Source organism: Solanum pennellii, chromosome 5 (assembly GCF_001406875.1).
Source record: "Solanum pennellii chromosome 5, SPENNV200".
Lineage (NCBI taxonomy): Eukaryota > Viridiplantae > Streptophyta > Magnoliopsida > Solanales > Solanaceae > Solanum > Solanum pennellii.
The window spans coordinates 65,916,681-65,929,340 of record NC_028641.1 but is presented as its reverse complement, the minus strand read 5'-3'; the positions used below and the strand labels follow the sequence as shown (position 1 = coordinate 65,929,340).

Sequence of the window (12,660 nt, the reverse complement as noted above, 5' to 3'; positions counted from 1 at the left end):
TAGGGCTGAATTTTTGACTGCGAAAATCTGCTCTCTTTCTCTCTTTTTGGCTGCTGAAAAACTCTCTGTGTGTCTGAAAATAAGACCTAAATAGGCTTATATTTGCCTCATAAGAATGGGCCTATGGGCAAAAATGGGTTGGTCCAAATTGGATTTTTTTTTATCCACATAGGAAGGGAAAAAGGCCCATAACCCAACACGATCTTCATAATACAACAATCTAAGAGCAACTCTCAACTGAAGATCTTTGTTTTCTCAAAATGGAGAAAGCATAGGTCTAACTAGAAGTCGACGCAGCTGCTTGTTTTCGTCATTCATCTATGTTTTTTTCAGATTAAAGAAAAGTCAGGTCAACCTAGCACTGATCTCAACTCAATCTCTATCTTCTATTTTTGTTCGAATCTCAGGTATTACTCCACTTCTTCCACTTTATTTGTCTCCTTCGTTTAAGACGATTTTTTGTGTGTTTTGTTAAAGTTATAACTCTTTATGTTTTAGTTATTTTTGTTCTCTCACACGAGCTTCCGATCATTATTTGTAAAAAAAGATTCAGTTTTATAGTGTGATGTAATCCCAAAAATAAAGGGGATATATCCTTACAGAACTAAGTGTTCCTAAAGTTAAAGAAAACAGCGAACTAAACTTGAAAAGAAGCATTACCAACTAGATGATCTAAACAAGTATGATCAATATGGAGAGAGTTGTGTGCAAGTTGAGGAATCCGTTATGCATCACAAGTGAACTGTTTTTAAGCTTTTAAGTCTACAAGAGCAAGTGAGAAAACTGATTGTTTTATGTTACTATTGGAAAAGTGAAAAATTAATAATTTTGTTTGATTCTAAAACTAATAAAATATGTAAAACAAAATAGAGTTGAGTTATTCTAAATGGTTCTCTTATTTCTTTCTAGTTGTATCTCAGTTATATCTCCTCTTTGCGATTTATCTTTTTCTACTACAAATCTATGAGTAACTCTTAACTAAAAATCTTTGTTTTCTGAAAATAGAGAAAGCACAGGTCTACCCAGAAGTAGACGCAGTAGTTTGTTTCATCCATTCATCTGTGTTTTTTAAGAACAAAGACAGTCAGGTCTACCTAGCACCGATCTCAACTCGATCTCCATCTTTATTCACGAAGTATCAGGTATTACTCCACTTCTTCCAGTTCATTTGTCACCTTTGATTAAGCTGATTTGTTGTGTGATTTATTTAAGTTATAAGTCTTCTTGTTTAAATTACTTTTGTTCTCTCACACTAGCTTTGATCATTATTTGTAAAAAAAATTGAGCTTATAGTGTGTTATGATCCCAAAAATAATCCTTCAAGAACTAAGTGTTCCTAAAGGTTAAGAAAACAGTGAACTAAGCTTGAAAAGAAGCATTAACAACCAGACGATCTAAACCAACATGATCAATATTGAGAGAGTTGTGGTCAAGTTGTGAAATCAGTTATGAATGACAGGTGAATTGTTTTTAAGCTTTTATGCCTAGCAGAGCAAGTGAGAAATCTGATTGTTGTATGTTATTATTGGAAAAGTGAAAAATTGATAATTTTGTTTGGTTCTAAAACTAATAAAATATGTAAAACAAAAGAGAGCTGAGTTATTCTAAGTGGTTCTCTTATTTCCTTCTAGTTCATGTATCTCAGTTATTTATCCTCTCTGCGAGTTGTTTTTTTCTTCTCTAAATCTAAGATTAGCTCTCAACTAAAAATCTTTGTTTTCTCAAAATAGAGAAAGCATAGGTCTGCCCAGAAACAGACACAACAACTTGTTACAATTAGAACTCTTCATTTTAAGTTACTTTTGTTCGAGTTATAGCTGTTCTTTTTAAATTTACTTTTGTTCGCTCACACTAGCTGCTGACAATTATTTGTAAAACAAATTTACTTTTATGGTGTATTTATTAGGATTCTTAGAGAAGGATCAAGTCACAAGACGATGAATAGAAAATCTAAATCAATTGACTTCCACTTTTACTTGCCTTTGTTCGAATTCCTAGATCGGCCTATTTTTGTCCTTCACAAAAGAAACGAAAACAACAGATCGATGAGGTTAAGTATTTTTTCTGAACTGATAGACATGAATTTTTTTATTACTACATTGACGCACATGATTAATGTTTTGGAGGAAGGAATCATGAGATTGATTTCTCCTTTTGATTGTTGATAGTAACTTACTGTTAAAAAGTTCTATTCTTGATTACTTAGATTCTATCCTTAATTTCATTGGTAACTATTTGAAATAATAATTATATTCTGTTTTCAGTTTACTGGATAAAAGGTATTCTCAAAATTTTTCTACTTTTTGCAGGTTCGATATGATAACTGAAAATAGGGATAAATCAATTATGAAAAGTACTATTAGATACTCATTTGTTGCGCCCGGGGCAATAGAAAGAGGAAGAGGACGAGGGTTTTGAATATATATGGAGTTCTTAACTGCATGTACTAAGAGTTCATTATTTCACTCTAGTCATCTTGTTAAGCAACACATTCAAGAAGTTGAAACAAGTAATCTTTTGAATGTATATGGAGTTCTTAACTGAATATATATACATATCTTCTATTAATTCATCAATGAGTGTTACTTTTCTTCAGGTGCTATTGAGAAGGGACGACATTAACTTACCAACGTCCCAAAGTCTTCTAGTCATGAAAAGGAAGCAATAAATGAGAAGTTCAATATGTCTCTTGAGAAAGAGTATATTCAAGTCAATACTTCATTTCATCCATCTACCAAGCAAGCTAAGCAATACATCCATGATGTTGAAACAAGTATGTTTTTTATGACTTGTGCTCTTTTTTCTAATGCTATCCATATTTCTTGTAATGTCAAGTCTCACGCTCTGAGGTCTTATTTTTTGTAGAATTAATTTGCATTCAATACAATACTAATAGTCATGTGAAATTGTATTCAAATAGTAGTGATACGTTTTCTGCAGGTTGTATTTGTAAAGGACAAGGAACTGAAAATAAAAACACCACCATGTCTTCTGGCGGACCTCAAACTCGTAATTGTGTATTTGGCTTTGGTGGTTGAGTAAAGGGAAAGGACATGACGGGTGACACTTCTTCAAAGACTGAGTTACTATCTAAGCTAGCTTCAACTCAAGAGGAAAATAAATCTTTGAATGAGAAAAACAAATCCTTGAATGATAGCTTGTCTACCTTAGAAGATGAGATGAGAGAACTAAGAAGAATGCAATAATTCTTTGCTGCTTAACAATCACATAATCCACATATGACATCACCTGAATCAGTTCAATGACCACTGACTTTTTTTGCTGATCAAGTAAGTAACAATATACCAAACTCTATTGGTGGATAGTTGTTTAAGTAGTTAGTGTATGGCTGAACTCTTAGAAAACTAATGAAGAGACGAATGAACAAAGAGCATATCCATCGTCCTTTTTGAATATGGAAGACACTAAGTTTATAATTGACATGCTTTCCATCATCATTTCTATTATTATTGATATGCATGTTTAAAGGAATTATTCACTTGTGAGGTGCTTCGTTGGGTGATTATCTTCTCTTAACTGGTGGTTGTTTAACTTATTTGCGTTATGATTTATGAATACCATACATATTAGTTTTTGTTTTGTTTTTCGGATCGATAATGGAAATTTGTATTGCTTTTTGAGGATCTGTCATGAACAGAATACTAAAACTTTTCCCTGTGAAGTGGAAAAATTGATGTTTCAGCAAAATGATGACCAGTTCCGTTTAGTAGATTCTAGTAATGGTGTTGATTTGGTTGATAAAACATGGAAATATGAACTTGTATATCCACTAAAAGTAGCTGAGAGAAAAAAATAATTAGCAAGTTTAAGGTGCTCAATTTATGAACTAAATCTCATATCCATACGTCCATGATTCGAATTTCAACGCCAATATCGATTCACTTCCGACAACGGTTTGTTTCACACTTGTAGCTCTACAGATAGGATTTGGATTTCAAGAAAAACAAACGTATTATACATAGAGTTTTACTCCTAATGGCAATCTTCCAATCCACAACTCTTCTCTGCGTAAAAGCTATCAGGAAATTCTACATAGAGTTTTTCAGGTGTTGCAGTGTTTTCTGTTTTATCTATTGTCGGTCAAAATTGAGGTAAGCCTATATTAAATGATCATAGACTAATGCACTTATATCAACAAGGCCATCTATGAAATCGTAATGATGTGAGATGTCATAAGTGATTTCTCTAATGGCTTGGGTTTAATTCCTTGAGTTTCCTCTCATACAACATATAGATTATATCCATTGCTTTACCTGTTTACTCGTAATCCATGATAGTGTGAGTTTTTCGGTTTGAGGTGTCTGCATGAGAACAATAGTGTGACTGTTTTCCATTTTAGAATGACTAAGGATTGAGCCTGTATTTGCTAAAATTTTGAAGAAGCGAATCAGAAACACTGTTTAGGTGGCTGCAGTGGCGTCTTTGCTGGCAATAGAATTGTTTAAAAGATTACAGCCTTAGCGAATCAGAAACTCTGTTTAGGCAGCTGCAATGGCGTCTTCTCTGGTAATAAAATTGTTTAAAAGATTACAACCTTCTTTATCTGTGTTGTTTCCATTTATACAAATATAATAACATACACACATCTTTTTCCTCTGTTTTTTTAGTTTTCTACAACTGTGTGAGACCGTTTTAAATTATAGTAGAACTATACGTAGTGAACATAGTCTACGGTTTTCTTGGATTTCATGTGGCCTACAGTTCTTTGGGATTTAATGTATTTATTATGAATGCAATCTGTAGACATTTTAGTCTTGGGGTACACTATCAAAGTTTTCTTACTCAAGTTTTGTTATGTTATTGCAGCTTGTTAATACTTTTGGATAACCCTTGGTGAATTTCGGTGTACTTTTGTGAAGATTGAAGCTGCAAGTTTAGAAGATGCAAGATTAGAAGATGCACAAGACCATTAATAATTTGCTCGGGATATTGTTAATTTGCTAACCTTTTTTTTTGTTAAACAAATATTGAAACTTACACCATGGGATGTTTACTTATTTTTATATTTACATCAGCCTTTTGTATGGAAAATACCGTAGAAATCTTATATTTATCGATAAAGCTTATATTATTTTTGTGAAATGAAATTCCAGAAGTACAGATGGTCAGTTAGAGACTAAAAGTTTTGCTCGTCTCTAAAAGTTCATCTAAGACGAGAGAGTTTCATGTCTCTAAAATTTTCATCTAGGACTAGAAAACAACTTGTCCCTAAAATATCATTTAAGACGATGTATTACTATTCACGAAAACAATCTAAGATGACGTGGTTGCTCGTCCCTAAATAGTAATCAAGGGCAAGGTCGTAGCTAGTTCCTAAAGGGATTTAACGACCAGAAAATGACCAGTTTTAAAAGAAGAAAATACTCTATTTATGACGAGATATACAGTTTCCAAAAGTATTTTCGCGACCAGCTTTATTTCCGTCTCTAAACTCATTCAGCGACCAGCTAATGGAACTCGTCCCAATTGACCTTTAGCGAAGAAACATTCTAGGACGGGTGGCGACCAGCCTTTTCCCGTCTCAATAGACTATTTGGGACCAGATTTGAACTTTTTAGAATGATATTTCCATTCCTTAGAGGTCGTTTTTCTTGTAGTGCTAGAAGGACCCTCCTCATAATGGGATTAGCAGAACCCTCCTGGATAATGAGATTAGCAAGTCACACGTGGATAATGGGATTAGCAGGACCCTCCTGGATAATGGGACTAGAAGGACCCTCTTCATACCCTCTTCATATAGGATTAACAGGACCCTCCTACATAATGGGACCAGCAGGACCCTCCTCATAATGGGATTAGCAGGACCCACCTAGATAATGAGACTAGCAGGACACTCCTAGATAATGGGATTCGCAGGACCCTCCTGGATAATGGGACTAGTAGGACCTTCCTCATAATGGGATTCGCAGGACCCTCCTGATAATGAGATTTGATTACTTTCTCTTAGGATAAACACTTCCTAGTATGAGTTTATGTTTTATATTTACATTTGCTAAAAACTCACAAAAATTTCCCAGTGAAAACTGGGGCAAAAACTTTGTTTATTTTTTGTTGGTGATGGTTTTCAGGTTTCTTCAAGCGAAACATAGATTTGAAATTCAAGAATATTGTTTCAACTCTTTTTTAGAATGATCAATCCCATGATTGTCAGAATCAGTTTTTTCAATGCATGTAGCAGCCTGTCTTCCTCACATCTTTTACTAGTCAGCTTCCTATCAAGAAAATATGCAGTCATTCAATAGCATTTTCAAATTGTCATTTTGAAGAATGTCAAAAGCTCAGTCTAAGTGACTAGTTCAACCTTCAATCCAATTCAAGGTTAAGATATTCACCCAAAAATCAAGGTGATATCTTAAAGTCAAGATTCAAGTGAAGACTCAAGAAAAGCTGCATAGATAGGAGCTTGTACATTTATTTTTCTTTTGACTATTAGCTTTCAATTTTTTATGTAAGGATAAGAACTGCGATCTGGAGCCTCGATGGAACCTCACTTAACTTCCAACTCATCACTTCATCTCCTTGAACTACATGTGACCTGATTCTCTTATCCTCCGGGATATGTAGATGTCCAATATAAAGACTCGATCGCACAAATTTTGGTCTTTCAAATAAGAGTTCGATCAAAACTTGTCACTTTGTCTATTTCTTTGTCTGGAAACTCTTCGTGTTTCCAGTCAAAAAGAGGCAAACTGTAGACACGTAAATTTTGACTGAATTTAAGTTTTATACCCTTTATAGAGTTTAAATATTTTTATTAATATTTTGACTTTTATCTTATTTTTATTAAGTTTATTTTTAAAAGACTTGAACACAACAAAAATAAAATCACTTTTAAGGAAAATTTTATTTTTATTTGTTTAAAAAAAAAGAAAAGAAAATTACAAAAAATATATATGTTTTTTTAATTAAGATCAATAATAGGCTAGTATTTCTTAATTATAATAATCTATTCAATTTTTTTTAATAATTAGCTAATACTTTTATCATCATAATTATTATATTAATTATTAAAAAATAATATCTTAACCCCCACTTCTATCCCCATTTTCTACCACTTCTCACAACCATCAACCCGCTACCCCTATTTTCCTTCCCTCACAACCCACCTTACACACTATATATAACACATGAACAAAAAGAAGAAATTTTTTTTTAGCAAAAACACATGGAAAAAAAGAAAGAGAGGATTAAAATCACTTCTAAATCAACAATTTTTCAGCAATAAAGAAAAAACAAAAACACACCAACACACAACAAAAGAAACAGAAAGGAAAAGAAGGAAAAACACAACACACATTCATATAAAAAATTGTGAATGTTCTAGTCGAGGTTCCATCCAGATTTTGTGGTATTCAACTTTTTTTTGTCTTTTTTAATCAATTCATGGAATTTGATGTAATTTTATGACAAGTTTTCTTATATTTCATTTTATTTACTAATCTAATTGAAATGATTAATTAGTTAGTTATTATATCCCTTTTTGATGAATGTGGGTTGCATTGATTGATGATTTTTTAATTTATTTTTATTTGTTATTTGTGATCTTTTAAAAATAAACGGACCGTAACATTATTCTTGTCTTGATTTAAATAATAATGATGAAGTACATATGATTAGACTAAAGATAAATAAATAAATAAATTATTATTGTTTTATTCTAACAAACAAAAAAAGAGATTTATTTTTAACAATGTGTTATTGTTTGTTTGAGTAGAACTTATATACTTAATGTTGATATTAATTATAAGAGCGTAAACAAATATTGAAATACAAAACAAAAAGATATGAATATTATCCAAAATTTTATCCTAGAATTTGAGTATTTTATTTTATTTTTCTTTAGAACGACTAAGTATTTTTTTTAACTTTACACAAATATGTAGGCACATATAATTTTTGATTAAGAATGTGGTTACATATTTTTTTGAGACATTAAAAATAAACTCAAGGATGCAGTGATGCATCTTATCAAGTAATTCAATTAAATTTTATTTATTTAAAGTAAAGATATATAGAAAATAAGCTTAATATATAAGTGTGGTGGAAAGAAAATATTTATGTCTCTAATCGTGAAGACCAATAATAAGGTTACTTATCTAGGTCGAGACCAAATAAATGTTCATCAATAAAAATGCTAACAATTTCATGGTCTGAAAATAATATATTCAAAAATATTTAAAATTAGTATAAGTCAATAAAAGCGACTATGCTAGAACCAGGGACTCGAGGGATGCCTAATACCTTCCCCTCGGTCAACAAAATTTCTTACCTAATATAGAGTCGTTTCCTTTTGGTTAGGGATTAAAACAAAAAGGTGACTTGGAATACCATAACTCAATTTCAAGTGGCGACTCTGAAAAAATTAAAATCATCCCTTAATCAATAACGTCACTTAAATTGGAAAAACCCTATCGCTCGCGCGAAAAGGGGTGTGACAGTTTGTTTTGTATTTATAGTTCTTTTTTAGCATTTGGTATTCCTTCTCAATATTTATTCAAATCACTATGTATTCTATCAATATTTGAATTTATTAAAAATCTCACGTTGCATAGTTTAAAAATCTTGTATTTGTCCCTAGTTTGTACTCATCCCAAATGTATGTCAGCTAGTTGTGTATAATTTTCTGTTAGTTTAATTTGATTTATAGTTTTTTCTTCAAATTTTTGTATCCTTTCTCAATTCGTATTCAAACTACTATGTATGCAATGAATATTTGTATTCATTCAAAATCTCATGTTGCATAGTTTATGAATCTTATTTGTTCCTAATTATATTCATTTTAAGGTAAGCATACTAGTTATATATTTTATTTGAGAATGATTGCAACAAATATTCTTGTATTCTTTTTCAATTTTATATTTCATTCTCACTTTTCTATTTTTTTAAAAATATTTTATACACATTATACAATATACAATATAAAAGCTAGAACGAATACAAATACAAATAGTATACATATTGGAATGAATATGACTTAGGAAAGAAAACAAAATTCTGAAGAGAAAAATAAATACTGAAAAAAATATAATAATACAAAATATGTTTCTTAAATAGCTACATATTTATTTGACATACATGTTGGATATAATACAAACTAATTAAGAGATACAAGTTTCATTATACAAAATACAACATGAAAACTAGAATGAATACAAATACAAATGATATACATATTAGAATGAATAAGATTTAAGCAAAACTACAAAACTCTGTAAATTGGATATTGAACTTTTTGATTCTGTGATTTTCATAACAATATTTAGTGAAAATTGAAAATTTATAAATGTAGTACTTCATTAATTTCGTGATTTTGATAACAGTAATTAGTAACAATTAGATATTTATTTTGGTAAATAAAAGTGTCTAGAAACAAAAAAGATTAAGAAAATTGGATATTGAATTTTTTTTAGAACAATGGTGAAAGAAGTGTTTTTTAGAACATGATGAAAGAAGAAGAAAGAGATGAAAGTTAGTGTATTTTGATAAATTGTAACTGATGAGACTTTTAAGCATTTGTTCCTTTTTAAAAAAATTATCTCCCCTAAATTCCTCCAATTAGTTATATAAAAATTGTATTCTTTAAATAAAACAAATAATAAAAACATAAATAAGATACATAAAGAACTAAAATTTTGACATTTTTACTAAATATTGAAAGTGTTGCTAATAAGCCCTCTTAAATGTTAAAATATTGACATTTTGAAAAATTCCTCTTGTTAAAATACATACACTTTCAGTTATAAAGTCGCATGTTAATATAATAATATAAATTCTCACTCTGTTAAATGCATGCTGCACTATTTAATTCCTTTAGTAATCATTAGGAAATCACAAGTAATCAACAAGTAATTTAATAATTAAAACCTTGTTCCCAAATCTCAAAACACTGACATTAAATACTTCTCCCAATTTCTTCATATACTCCCAATCATCCAATTAATTACACATTATAAAACAATAATAATAAATATTAACACACCCAACTATTAATATCTATAACGTAAAGTTGGAATTGAATTGAGTTTTACCCGTAGTCGTTTCGTCAATTTGTTGATGGAGCTAAAAACCAAGAAGGAGAGGTGCATGCTATTTGTCTTATGATAACTAAATAATACAACTCTTATTTCTTTTATTTAATTAATTTATATATGGGTACAATTTATGGATTAATAAATATTAAATTCTATTAATTTTGGTGTTATCTTCTTTAACAATCAATTAAATTAATAATTAAAATTATCCCATTAAATTCATAAATATAATTACGAGTAGTCCAAAATACCTATTTTAGAATCTATCGAAATAGTCTTTTATGCAATGAAAAACTCTAGTAATCAAAGCGACCAAATGGATCGTTACAGATACATCAGTGAAAACAAAGATGATACACTTGTAGTTTTATACATTTACTGGATAGAGTGTGTTGTGAATTTATATTTTTAATTTTTTATCAGTATGTGAATTTTTTTTTAATGTTTCATCAATGAAGATAATACATTTTAAATGTATGTATTATCCAATTTCGCATGTGTATTTAATTTTTTCTTCTTTATATTTTTTAATGATACATGAAACAATAACTTATGTATCTATTAAAATTGCAGCTATGTATTAGTGTGTTTATCAGGTGATTTTTTTTTTTGTGGAAATTGAAGGCCTTTGTTAGGGAAAGAAGTTACAAATATACATTTCTACTACTCTGATTATTGCAAATCAGATGCATTAGCAAACACTTATGAAGTTCCAATGGTTTCAATATCAGATAAGGACGATTGATCAGCTTTGAAATTTGTTGTAACACCTCGCTAAGTGAAAGAGTTAAAATTAGAAAGAGATATTTTTCGAAAGAGTGAAAAATCTGGAAATTTGTTTAAGTTATGTTAAGTTAGAGTTTTGAGTCAACATTGAATTACTGTAATTCCTAGCTCATGATGAGTTGGGTGTGCTACAAGATACCGTAGGAAAGACCTTTGGATTATCTTTCCAAGGCCACCGAGTTTTCTCAATTTCGAGTTTGTATGAGGAAGATATGCCCATTAGAAGTCGGACTATCTAGAAAAGGAAAGTCAAAATCAACTTTTTAAGGGGTATTTTGGTCTTTTCTATGCCCACTTGATTTGATTCATTTTTAATGAATTAATTAGGGTCAAAGCTGAATTGGTTCAATTTGCACAATTTGAAATTCACGCTAAGGCTATAGAGATAAGAGCAAATCAAGATTCGTCATCTTCGTAAGGAATTGATTGCGGATTTCATCAAGGATTTGATCATATGAGGTATGTGAGACTTTCATAACATTGAGTTCGTTCATCACGTGCCAAACATGTTTATTTCAGCGTGAATTCATCCTAAAAAAATGAAAGTTTGAATGTTCTTGAATTGCTTTCGTTCTTGAATTTGGGTTGATCATGACCGTGAAAGGATAAGTCTGAAGGTATTGCAAACGTGAAGAAGACATATTTACTATATGGTAAAAGATCAAAATTATCTCTGAATTATCCAAAATGAAGCACAAATACCCTCCATTTATTTTTTTGGCTTAAAACTACCCCTCCATTTGTTTTTGTCTCACAAATACCCCTCACTTTAATGGAGTGCCACAAACCACATCACGTGGGGAAAATGTCATGTGGTCAATCCACATCAAGATCCACCATGAAAAATCATCCCATTTAATACCGTAGAAATAGAAAGAATTTTCTCTGGAGACCCTTAAATTAAATAAAGCATGCCAAACAACTTTGAAAAAAGAGGATACAAAAATGGGGAAAATACAATAATAAGAAAATGCAAGATAATGTGAAATGGAGAGTATTACAAAGCAAACAAGAGAAAAAAACAATTACGACAACGAAATAATGCAGTAATTGGAGCACCAAAAAACACCAGTGGTAGCTGAAATCAAAGATTAAAAAATCTAAGAGATAGAGCTAAAACTACTAGTAAGAAGGAAGCACCACACGTATCTGGTAGGGAAGTGAAAGAAGTCTGAACCTAAGGTCACTAACTTTCTACCCTAATCTGCGACCTTCAAACTCTCTTATCTAAGGTCATGTCGTTGATAGAATCAAAGCGCATTTCTATATTTTTATATTGCAAATGAATACATGTAATAATAGAGCGAATGAATACAAGTGATAAAAGATGTTTCAGCCTGTATGCGTCGAATACACATGTATCAACCTGCATTTATGTATAACGAATCAATATACAAGCATTACAAGAGAAAATGAATACAATATACAAGTTGTATAGCTTGTAGCAACTTATATGTATCGAATTGCACATATCAACTTGTATGCATCTGAATGTATTTGTTTATATAATTTGTACTCATCAAATATATTTTGGAGTTCGGAGCCTAAAGGATATAAAATATTAACAAAAATTTCAAAATGGTATATAAAATTTTATATTAACCAAAACGGCAAAATCGCTGGAACAACAACGATTTCCTCTGCCGAAAAAAGCAAAATCGCTGCTACTACAGGATTTTGCAAAATGTTATTTTTTTAAAAAAATTTAAATTGCTGCTAGGCAGCGATCAACGATTTTCATTTTTAATTTTTTTTAATGAAAATTGCTGCTATTTTCTTGATTTTTTTTAAAAAAATTGGCAGCGATTTTCTTGATATATAT

The 12,660-nt window shown here is 30.6% G+C and overlaps 1 long non-coding RNA gene across 1 annotated transcript; it reads left to right on the top strand.

Moving 5' to 3' along the window:
• Window positions 1-264: 264 nt before the first annotated feature.
• Window positions 265-5,048, top strand: LOC114077364. Its single transcript, XR_003578673.1, has 6 exons — window positions 265-407; window positions 1,006-1,142; window positions 2,310-2,509; window positions 2,597-2,773; window positions 2,941-3,290; window positions 4,828-5,048. It is a non-coding gene; the product is annotated as an uncharacterized LOC114077364 (long non-coding RNA).
• The last annotated feature ends 7,612 nt before the right edge of the window (window positions 5,049-12,660 follow it).